The following is an 11481-nucleotide window of genomic DNA, read 5'->3' on the forward strand; positions in this document are numbered from 1 at the left end:
AAGAAATTTCAACCTTAGATTTCAAGAATCGATAATGGTTTCTTTAGCATGTCCTCATTAGGATACTTGGTCACTTGTTTTGGTACTAAAGGCATTTAAAATATTATTTTGGTTCATATTTTTGTTTTTTTTTCATAATTATATTTTGCACATGATGTGATTGTGATCTTTTTGTTAGAATGATTAGAATAACTAGGGTGGTGAATTAGTTATCCTCACATCTAGATGTACCAATTCAACTTTTAAAAACTTCAAACAACTTAGTCAAACTCATAAATCCACTCAGTCCATATAGAAGATCAATAGTAACTCAACTTATTCATATCATCACACATCTCTCTATTTTAGTTTTAGACAAATTGTAGAAACATATAATAGTAAATAACATGACACATGAAAAAATCATTCACACAACTATGACACTAGGATTTAATGTGAAAACCCAATTTGGGAAAAACCACCAAGTAACATGCTGCCTCTTTTTCACTCTTTTGAAGTGAGATCAATTAAGATCCAACCTTGTTAAAGGTTACAAAACACACTATTAGGTGTCAACCTATTAAAGGATTTAATCACCCTGTTAGGAGTGGTCTAGCTAACAAAAAATGGCGATTGTTTGGCTCTGATACCATTTGTTAGGATTAACCTCAAATAGAAATGATAGTTACATGTAAATATAACCAATACCAAAAAATAGTAGATTGCATAAAAGAGAACACAAGACACCAAGATTTAATGTGGTTCACTCAATCCCTAGGCTACGTCCACAATAGCAAGTCCAATATTATTATTATCGAATAATTATAACCTTATTACAATTTGTAATCCCTTACAACTCAATACTGCCACAAGAAGCTACAATATCACCATTACATCAAGAAATCCCTAACCCTAAGCCTTTTTATACAAGCTTTTTCCACTTACAAAATTAGGGATAGAATAAGTCATTCAATAGGAAAAATAATAGCTGATGCCTTTTGCAATATAAGGGGATTTTTGGCTTTGGGAGCATTGCCCCTTGACCCCACCCTATACTGTGACAAGGAGCACACCTAGGGTGCTACCCCAGGACCTTGCAAGGGCACTACCCCCAAACCCTCAGAGAAATAATATGGGAAGAAAATCATGTCGAATAAACCTCAAAGTCTGATTAGGCTCCATATCACAACACTTATCCTTTAAAAAATTACCAACCCACAATAACTATAAAGCATCTCATACACCTTATTAAATAGATAGGTTTAACCTTTTTTCGCTTAAACATAATCGTAGATCTTAGTGTTTGATTATATTCATTGAATTTGTCCATCATTTTGTCCTTCTTTCCTTAAAACTTCTCAAAACTTCTCATTGAATATTTACCTTAGATTACTTAACAAAATTAATTCATGCATTAAATATGCTATCTCATCAATCCTCATTTTTAACATATTTTGACTATTCCATAAATTCAACTGTATCAGTCTCAAATCTTGACTCTTTCTCAAACTACTAATTTTGATGACATTCAATCATCACTATGTTCTTCAGCTTGGTCATCCCTGGGTAGTTTGGTCACTATTGATCTATCTTAGTCATCTTATACTAGCTTTCTTGGCCATCACTATGCTTAGTCATCACTTCAGTTCCCCTTCATCTTTCTCAATCATTACCATCACTTGGCTAATACTTAAGTTCCTTAATCTTCTATTTGGTAATTCTTAACTTCTTCATTGACCTAGCGATGTTTTTCTTGGTCAAACACATGTTTTACACAACTTCTTGACTTTTATCAATCATCTCTTCTACATTTCAACTTATATTTCTTCTTTACTTAATACAATGATCAAATAACATATAATCTTGTCAAATACTAATTGATCAAGTGCCCTTTCTAGTTCCATCATACTTACTCTTCTTTTCTCAACCACTTTACTAGTTCATCTTGCTAACTCTCGTTTCAAATCCTCCTCATCAATCAAATAATATGACACTCTACACTATTAGAAAATGTCTTCAATAAGGTTTGACATCAATGACAACATAAAAGTTGTTCCAATTGTAGTTTCCAACAATCTCCCTCTTTGTCATTGATGGAAACACCTTTAGTTACCTTGCAATGGAAAAAGTGTTCTCTGGATTGTCACTATCAACTTCCTTTATATTCTATATCAAATCTTCATTAATATCCTTAGTTTCATTATGATTCTCATTTATGCAATCTTTGATATGCTCCCTCTTTTCACTTCTCCCTCTATGATACCAATTGAGATTCTTCATTGCAATACCAATTTTAATGGCTCCCTCTTTGGCATATCTCTCATCCTCTTAGATATTAGACAATAACTTGACATTCATCTCCCTCTTTTACAAAAATGTCAAACACATCATGTACACATCTCCCTCTTTATCTTTAGTACTAACTGATCTTTAAATTATCTCTCCATCTTTCATCTTTAGTCCTTGACTATATCACCATGTGCCTACTTGTAGCTTTATCCACTCATACTACTATACTTCTTTTCACAACTTTAGGCATCTCCCAAAGTGTGACCTTTAGTATCAATTTGTAAGATATTTTGATCATAATAATTGATGCATTGTTGCATCCCTTCTTAGTTTTCAATAAATAGGGGAAATGTCCCTAACTTACCTCTTAGATACACAAATGAATATGAATCCTTGGTTAATTCCTTAGTGAATATATCAACTATATTTTCCTTTGCATTCACATATTTCATTCTTACTTCTTTGTCTTCCACAAATTCCCATAAGTAATGATACTTGATCTCAATGCACTTTGTCCTTGTGTGCATCATAGATTCTTGGAGATGTAATTTATAGCACTTTTGTGATCACAATATATCACCATGGGTTCAATAATCTCTTCCTTCATACCTTTCAAAAATTTCTTGATCCACACTATGTTTGATATCAATATCTTACCCATGAAGAAAGCTTCTCCACTTGTACTCTTTTTATTATCAATGCGACAAGCCCAATTAACATCTATGTAAACTTTCAACTCAAACATGTCATTCTTCTTATACCATAAACCATAGTCTTCTATTTCTTTCAGATATCTTAATATCCTTTTTATAGCCATGAGGTGATTCTCTTTTGGATTAGCCAAAAATATTGCAACAATACAAACAACTAATGCAATGTTAGGTCTTCTATGAAAAATATATTGTAATTTTCCAATCATTGACCTATATAATATCTAATTTAGTCCAGTACTCATAGTTGTTCCAACTGGTCTTGAGTCTTCCATTCCAAAGCTTTTCAACATCTTTTTGTGATGCATGAGCATCCTAGGTTGCATTTTTATCCTACATGTTTTCTTGTTTCTTTGTTATTATCGAGTTGCAATTCCAAGCATTGTCATGTTCTTGGTTGGTGTCAACTTCCTGGTTGGTGTCAAGTTCTTGTTGCTACTAAGTTCTTGGTTTCTATCAAGTTCTTAATTGGTGTCAAGTTATTAGTATGTAACAAGTTCCTATTGGTGCTAAATGCATGTTGGTGTTGAGTTCATGTATGTGTTGAGCATTACCAAGTGCAAGTGTTATCTTGGTCCTTCTTTGACCAAGTTTTCTATGTTTGGTTCTAGTTTGAGCTAATATTGCACATACTTAATTTGGTATTTATATTTAATATTTTTTGAGAGCCCACTTGTGGCTTGGTTATGCATTTAATGTAAGGGTTTATTTAGTTGGTAATTTGTAACAAGTCAACTTGTGTCCATGCAAGTATTTAAAGGGGTTCTTGGGTAGAGCCTTAAGTCATGATTGTTCAATGAGGAAGAAGAATCAGTAGGAGTTAGAGAAAAGGATTATTTTGTCTACAAAGTTAGGATGTGAGGATTATCCTTGAAGATCAAAGTTTGAAATGTATTGTTGGTCATAAACCAGAAGGCCTCATAGTTGGGCATATATGTAGATAATTTGATGAAGTAATAAGTATTTTTCACTTCTATCTCCTTTGGCTTCTTTTTCTCTAAGTTGTGTTTTCACTATGTTTACTCTTGTAGTTGGCTTTGGTAGCTAGGTGTGCCTTTGGACCTAGTTTTCATTGGTCTCCTTGGGTCAGGTGGTAATAGAGCCTAGTTGGTTCATTGATGTAAACATTAGATCATGTAGAACCCTAATTTGATTTGGTTGTAGGGTGGTAGATGTAAGGATTTGACCTACAACTTATAGAGGGTTACGGTCTTGCTAGAACCTAATTATAAAGATGGTTCAAGGTAGAGGAAATATTGATAATATTCTACTAGATACATTGAGACAAATTGCAGCTAGATTAGATGTTGTAGAGATAACCTAGAGGACAGGAGTATATATTGATGAAAGTAAGTGATGATGAATTAGTAGCACCAAACCCTAATCCAAAGCCTAAAGAAGATCAAGATGAGGCAAGATTGTTGAGAGCATGACACGTTCAAAGCCTATTGTAGAGGTTGTTCCTTATGATGGAAAATTGGGCACCAATGTTGTTTTGGATTGGATCTCTGATATGAAGAAGTTCATTTAGTATGAAAACATTCTTGATAATAGGAAGGTGAAAATTGCAATCGTTAGGTTGAATAGTCATGCCTCATTTTGGTGCGAGCATTTTCAAACTAATAAATGAAGGAGGAGAAAGGAGAAGATTAGGACTTGGTTGAAAATGGTGAACAAGGTGAAGAACAAATTTCTCCTCGATGATTACCAAGTTAGCTTGTTGAGAAAGATGCACAATTTGAGACAAAAGGGCATGATGGTGAAGGAGCATACTGAAGAATTCTATATATTTGACATCGGATCTAGACATTTGGATGATGATGTTGAGAAAATTGCATAGTACGTAAATAGATTGAGATCTAGGATTCAAGATGACATAAATTTTGTGAAATTGGAAAGTGTGGAGGAAGCATATCAATATGCCTTGAAAAATGAGGAGAACTTGACAAAGAAGAATGAACAAAGACAAAGAGGTAGAGGTGGTAGATTCAAGAGTGGAAGAGGAAGATCTTATGGAGAAGGTGGTAGATATGACAATTTTGTGCAAGATAAGGGCAAATATGAATGGAAGAGTGATGGAAAAGGAAAGATTGAGTGGAAAGGTGGTGATTCTTATCAAGGAGGTACTAGTTCTTATGGAGAAATAGGTAATTATTCAAGAGGTGGTTTTCATGGTAATTTTTTTACATGTGGTAAAGAAGGCCATAGATTCTTTAAGTGTAGATCCTTTGAAAAAGGGCATGGTACCATAAATGTTGTGGTTCAAGGAGACATTGAGGGTTCACCGAGTGCACCTGAGGCTAGAGAAAATATGGTGCAAGAGCACCTACACCTCCATTTTCCAGAGCATCTATCACTTTTAACTCTTCATGAGTTTTACTCAAGGGAATTTGTGCCTAAGAGACATTTGTAATGGGTAGAAATAGTTTCTTAATAAACTAAGCCTATTTGTAAGACCTAGTCCTCATTTGGTACTTTGTAAACCATGGTTTTTAACTATGGTCAAAGGGAACATATTAGACCTAGCATAGTTTAAGAGTTTCTATAGGTTTTATAATATGTTTTAGGCCCCTAGGTCACAAGGGAAAGGTCCTAGTTGGGTTAGATTGTACAATTTGCAAAAATTGCCAAAGTTGCTTCACAACTTTTGCAAAACATTGTCAACTTTTACATAATTGATCCCCCACAATCACAACCTTTGAAAATTGGTTAGATTGGTTGGTTGAAGTCTTCAAATAGACCTTTCAAGTAGGTGGAAGACAAAGAATGTAATTTTTCTATTTGAATCAATAAAAGATCTTATTTTTCCTCGTAAAATGTTACATTTCAAGAGTGTACGAATTGATACAAAGTGACATATGTAAATGATTAATTGATTTGGAATATTGAACATATTAATAGAATAATTCAAGTGTTTTGAGGTTTTGAAGTGCTCTACAACTAAAGTTATCTGATTTTCTTTCTTGAGTGCACCAAAACCTTCCATTATGTGAGTAGTTTTAGAAAAAAATTCCCCAACTTGCATTCCCACCATGGAAACTTTATGCCACTTGGTAAAATGAAAGCTAGGAGGATTTATAGTAAGACCCCTAAAGGATGGGAGATGGAAATAAAGGCGTCTAGTTTTTCTAGCAAGCCCTAGGCCAAACATCTCTATGTGTTTGGTGTAAGACAACACGAGTTGAATTGTTACAAGCACTTGGGGGATTGATGAAACCATTCTAAGGGTAGATAATGATCTATTATATATCCCTAAATTTTTCCTGGTTGGTTGCTTAACCTAGACAATCACCTATTCAATACTTCCTTCACAAACCATAGCAATTAGGCATAGCAAGGGTAATTGTTGCATTTTTGGTAAGGGGGTCATCTGACTAGTTGGGAGTCAAAAAGTTTGGAATTAGAAGATTCTTCCAAAAGGGTATCCATAAATGAATTTTTTTCTAGATCTTTTGGAGAAATTTCAAATTAAAACATAATTGCCTTGTTGATAGGGCTAATTAGGGCTCCTAGGCCTACAAACTAGTTTCACAATCCATAGTGTTTGGGAATAAGATAGGCTAATCTAACCCACCAGTCATAATTTGTTAGATTTCTAGGAACCTTTACATTCCCCCATGAACTTAGAGGTTCCCATTTCAAGCATAAGCCTAGTATTTGGAGATTTTGTGCTTTAAGACCTAGTTGTGCTCATTTGGGTGCCTAGGCCATGTTTTTGAATAACTTTGTTTCAAAGGTGTAGAGCCCTTTCTTGACTCCATTTTGGGGTGTTTGAAGTATTCTAAGGCCATGCCACATCATTTTTTCATATTGTAGGGGGAGCTCTACATCAAGTGGTATCAGAGAAACCTAAGATCCCTTGAGATAAGAAATTTGACAACACCATAGAAGGAGAAGATGAAGGAGGGTTATCTTCAAGAATGACCAATGCAAAGATTGTGAAATACTTGAGAGACCAAAACCAAAGGCAAGATGGACAAAGAGACAAGGAGATGTGGTTGAATAAGCTTAAACAAGAGATTGATAATAGAAGTAGTGAAAAATCTAAAGAAATCAAACAAGGCCTTGAACATGAAGAAGAAGAATGTCTTGCTAACTAGAGGTTGATTGTGGAGACCCTGAAATATATGGTGAGAAGAACCATGGATGCTAATCTTGACTTGCCCACATACAATGAGAAGATGGAATTTGAGGCTACAATGGATTAGGTAGATGCCCTAACCAATTTCTTTGATTATGAAGACATCCCTGAAAACCAAGGGGTGAAGATTGCCAAGTCTAGACTCAAGGGCTCACTCAAGATGGTAGGGTGAAGAATGAAAATAATCTAGTCACCACATGGAAGAAAATGGTGGCTCTACTCAGAAAGACCTATTTCCATGAGGATTATGAAGTTAAACTTCATAAGAATAGAATAAGTTTGAGGCAAAAGGAGATGGACATCTCTACCTACACTAAAGAATTTTAGAAGTTGGTGATGAAATCCAAAGTTTTTGAACTTGAAAGTGTGAAACTTGCAAGGTACATACAAGAATTGAGGCTTTCCATTCAAGATAAATTAAGTTTGGCAAGCCCTACCACTATAAAAACTGATATCAATTAGCACTTAAGGTTGAAGAGAAGTTCAAGAGGAGGAATGAAAAAAGTGGTAGAAACAAGGGAAAGACTAATAGATGAAAAGGAAATTATGGAGGTAAAGGAACATAGGAAAATAGACCTTAAGGGGATTCTAACAAAGAGAATACCCAAGGTGAGAATAGTTCAAGAGGTGGATATAGAGGAAGGAGAGGTAATGGAAAAGGTAAAAATGGTGGAAGAAACAATGGGCAAATCAAATGCTATAATTGTAACCAAATGGGCCACTACACAAATAAGTGTCCTAAGAAGCAGAACAATCAAGGAGAAAGAAGAACTAGTATTGCTCAAGAGGATGATCATAATGAAAGTGTTAGAGACTATGCTAGTAAAGAAGGAGCTACTCACATGATGAAGAGGACATTGATCCAAGCACCCATACTAGTGAAGCCTACACAAAGAAAGACTCTCTTTAGGACCAACTATAGTATGTAAGGTAGTTATTGATTCTTGTTCTATTGAAAATCTTGTCTCTAAAGAAATGGTAGATAAGTTGAATCTAGATAGAATACCCCACCCTAATCTCTCCCATGTATCTTGGCTAACAAAAGGGCATCAAACACAAATAGATGAATAAGCTTGGGTAGAATTTTCCATAAAATATTACAAGGATAGAGTCCTTTGTGACATTCTAGACATGGACATTTGTCACCTTTTACTAGGTCGTCTGTGGTAGTATGAACTTAAGGCCAAACATGATGGTGTCACTAACAAGTACCAAATCACTAAACATGGTCACAGATACAATCTTCTTCCTAACCTTGACCCTCACCAAGAGAAACTTAAAGAACACTTAGTTTTCATGGAAGGTGAAAAAGTGATGATGATCAAAGCAGTCACCCAAGAAGTGCCTAAAGAAGTAAATGATTTACTATAGAAGTACAAAGGGATACTTGTAGGAGACACTATAGATGAACTCCCACCATTGAGGGACATCCCACACTAGACTAACTTCATACCAGGTGCTTCTCTTCCCAACAAGGTTACATATAAACTCACCCCTAATAAGAATGTAGAGGTATCTAGACAAATCAATGATTTTTTGGTAAAATGACTTGTTCAAAAGAGTCTCATCCCTTGTGTAGTCCCTAGTGTTTTGGCCGCTAAAAAGGATAGTAAATGGAGACTTTGCACCAACTCTAGGGAAATTAACAAAATAACCATATGGTATATGTTCCCTATACCTAGGATTGAAGATCTTCTAGACCAACTTGGAGGAGCATCCTACTTTTCTAAAATAGACCTTAAATTAGGCTATTAGAAGATAAATATTAGGCCTAGAGATGAGTGGAAATAAAAATTTAAAACCACTAAAGGTTTATATGAGTGTCTTGTCATGCCTTTTGGTCTAAGCAATGCCCCTAGCACCTTCATGAGGTTGATGAATGAAGTGCTTCATGACTTCATAGGTAAGTTTGTGGTGATCTATCTTGATGACATATTGATCTTCAATAGGTCTAAAGAAGAACACATGAAACACTTGGAGATAGTCCTTCAAAGGCTACATCAAAAGAAGTTGGCAATCAACCTTGAAAAGTGTGCATTCATGTAGACAAAATTGACATTCTTGGGCTTTGTCATCTCAAAGAGTACCTTGAAGATGGATCCTAAAAAGGTTGAGGCTATCCTTAATTGGCCAACACATAAGATAGTAGGGGAAGTTAGAAGTTTACATGGATTGGCAACATTCTATAAGAAATTTTTCAAAAAATTTAGTCACATGTGTGCACCTCTATTGGATACTATCAAAGTAGATAAGAAGATAAAGTTTCAATCAACTACTCAAGCAGATAAATCATTTGAATACTTGAAAGTTAGGGTAGCACAATATCCAATCTTGGCACTACCTACCTTCAACAAACTATTCATAGTGGAAACTAATGTAAGCAACATTGCCATAGGAGCAATTCTTAGTTAGGAGGGTAGACCAGTGAATTTCTTCTCTAAAAAACTAAATGATTCCAAGAAGAAATATAGTACATATGACCTAGAACTATATGTTATGATTTAGGCTATAAAGAAATGGAGGTAGTACTTGCTTCCAAATTAATTCATTGTCTATATAGGCAATCATGCACTAAGCTTCCTAAATAGCCAAGACAAGTTGAGTTGCAAACACATGAATTGGGTTGAGCAGCTCCAAGCCTTCACATTCTCAATCAAACACAAGAAAGGTACTACAAATAAGGTAATAGATGCTCTCAGCCAGAGAGTCACCTTGGTGGAAGAGGTTCAACTACAAAGCATGGGGATTGATGCCCTTAATAAATTATACAAAGATGATCCAGAATTTGGAGAAATCAATAAGGTTTATTCTACATTATCTAATGCATATAACACAATATATTCTAACTATTTATTTTAGAATGGTCTATTTTTCAAAGGGGGATAAATTTTCATTCCTAAATGCTCCATGAGGGAAAACTTAATCAAAGAGAAGCATTTTTTCACATTGGGAGGTCACTTTGGGATTAACAAACTCTAGAACTCCTAACGAGAAACTATCATTGGCCAAAGTTACTTACTGATGTCAGAATTTTTTTTGAATTTTGTACAATATGTCAAAGAGCCTAGGGAGTAAGGAAAAATCAAGGTCTTTATGACCTCTTACCTATTCCAACAAAGCCACGAGATAGTGTGAGCATGGATTTTGTCTTGAGTCTCCCAAGGACAAGACAAGTTTTTTATAGAATGTTTGTTATTGTAAATAGATTTAGTAAAATGGCTCATTTTTTCCCTTGTAAGTGCTCTAATGATGCTTCCCACATTTCTAACCTATCAAGATTCATGGATTACCAACATCCATTATCTCAGACAGAGATTTGAAATTCCAACGTCACTTTTGGAGGACCTTATGGAAAAGGTTGGGCACAAATATATCCTTCAGTTCTTCCTACTATCCACAAATAGATGGGAAGACTGAAGTATTCAATAGATCATTAGGAAACCTTTTAAGGTTTCTAACAAAGAAACATGAATAGACACGGGATGTGATCCTCCCTCAAGAAGAATTTTCCTTCAATGACTTTGTAAACAAATCAATAGGGAAGACATCATTCCAAATAAACTATGGATTGCATCCTAGAGGAGTCATGGAACTAAGAAATTTACCAAGTGATTCCAAAATCTAGTACACATGGTGAAGAATTCTCAGCATGGATCAAACAAATTCATGATCAAGTTAGAGACACTTTGAATAAGAAAACTAAAAAATAGAAATAATAGGCAAACAAGAAAAAGAGACATGTTTAATTCAAGTAAGGAGATCAAGTATGGGTTTATCTAAACAAAGAAAGACTACCAAGGGGACACACAAAATTATAGATGAGAAAGATTGGACCTTGTCAAATATTTCACAAATTTGGAGAAAATGCATATGAAATTTTATTTTCTCCTACCATATCAATTTATCATATCTTTAATGTTTTTGATCTCACCCTTTTCAATGGTGATGCAAGTACTAATGATGTAATGTAGGATGTTGATGAACAAGCAAAATGGATCAAGGATCTACCACCTAGCCAACCACTTCTATTGGAGAAGATTTTGGATTCCAAGGTGGTCAAGAAGACAAGAATGAAGACATATATAGAATATTTGGTCAAATGGAAGGGTCTCCTAGACATAGATGCTTCATGGATGAGTGAATAATGCATTACCAAGCATGGCACCTCTATTCAACAACTATTCTTAAGTGGGACTTGAGTTTTTCAAGCAAGGGAGTATGGTGTAGGATAACCTACCCCTCTACTTTCTAGAGAATCTATCATTTCTAACTCTTCATGAGATTTAATCAAGGGAATTTGTCCAAAGAGACATTTGTAATGGGTAGAAATAGTTTCTTAATAAACTAAGCCTATTTGTAAGA

This window comes from Cupressus sempervirens, chromosome 7 (assembly GCF_028749045.1).
Source record: "Cupressus sempervirens isolate cs-2001-9-10 chromosome 7, ASM2874904v1, whole genome shotgun sequence".
NCBI classification, from domain to species: Eukaryota; Viridiplantae; Streptophyta; class Pinopsida; order Cupressales; family Cupressaceae; genus Cupressus; species Cupressus sempervirens.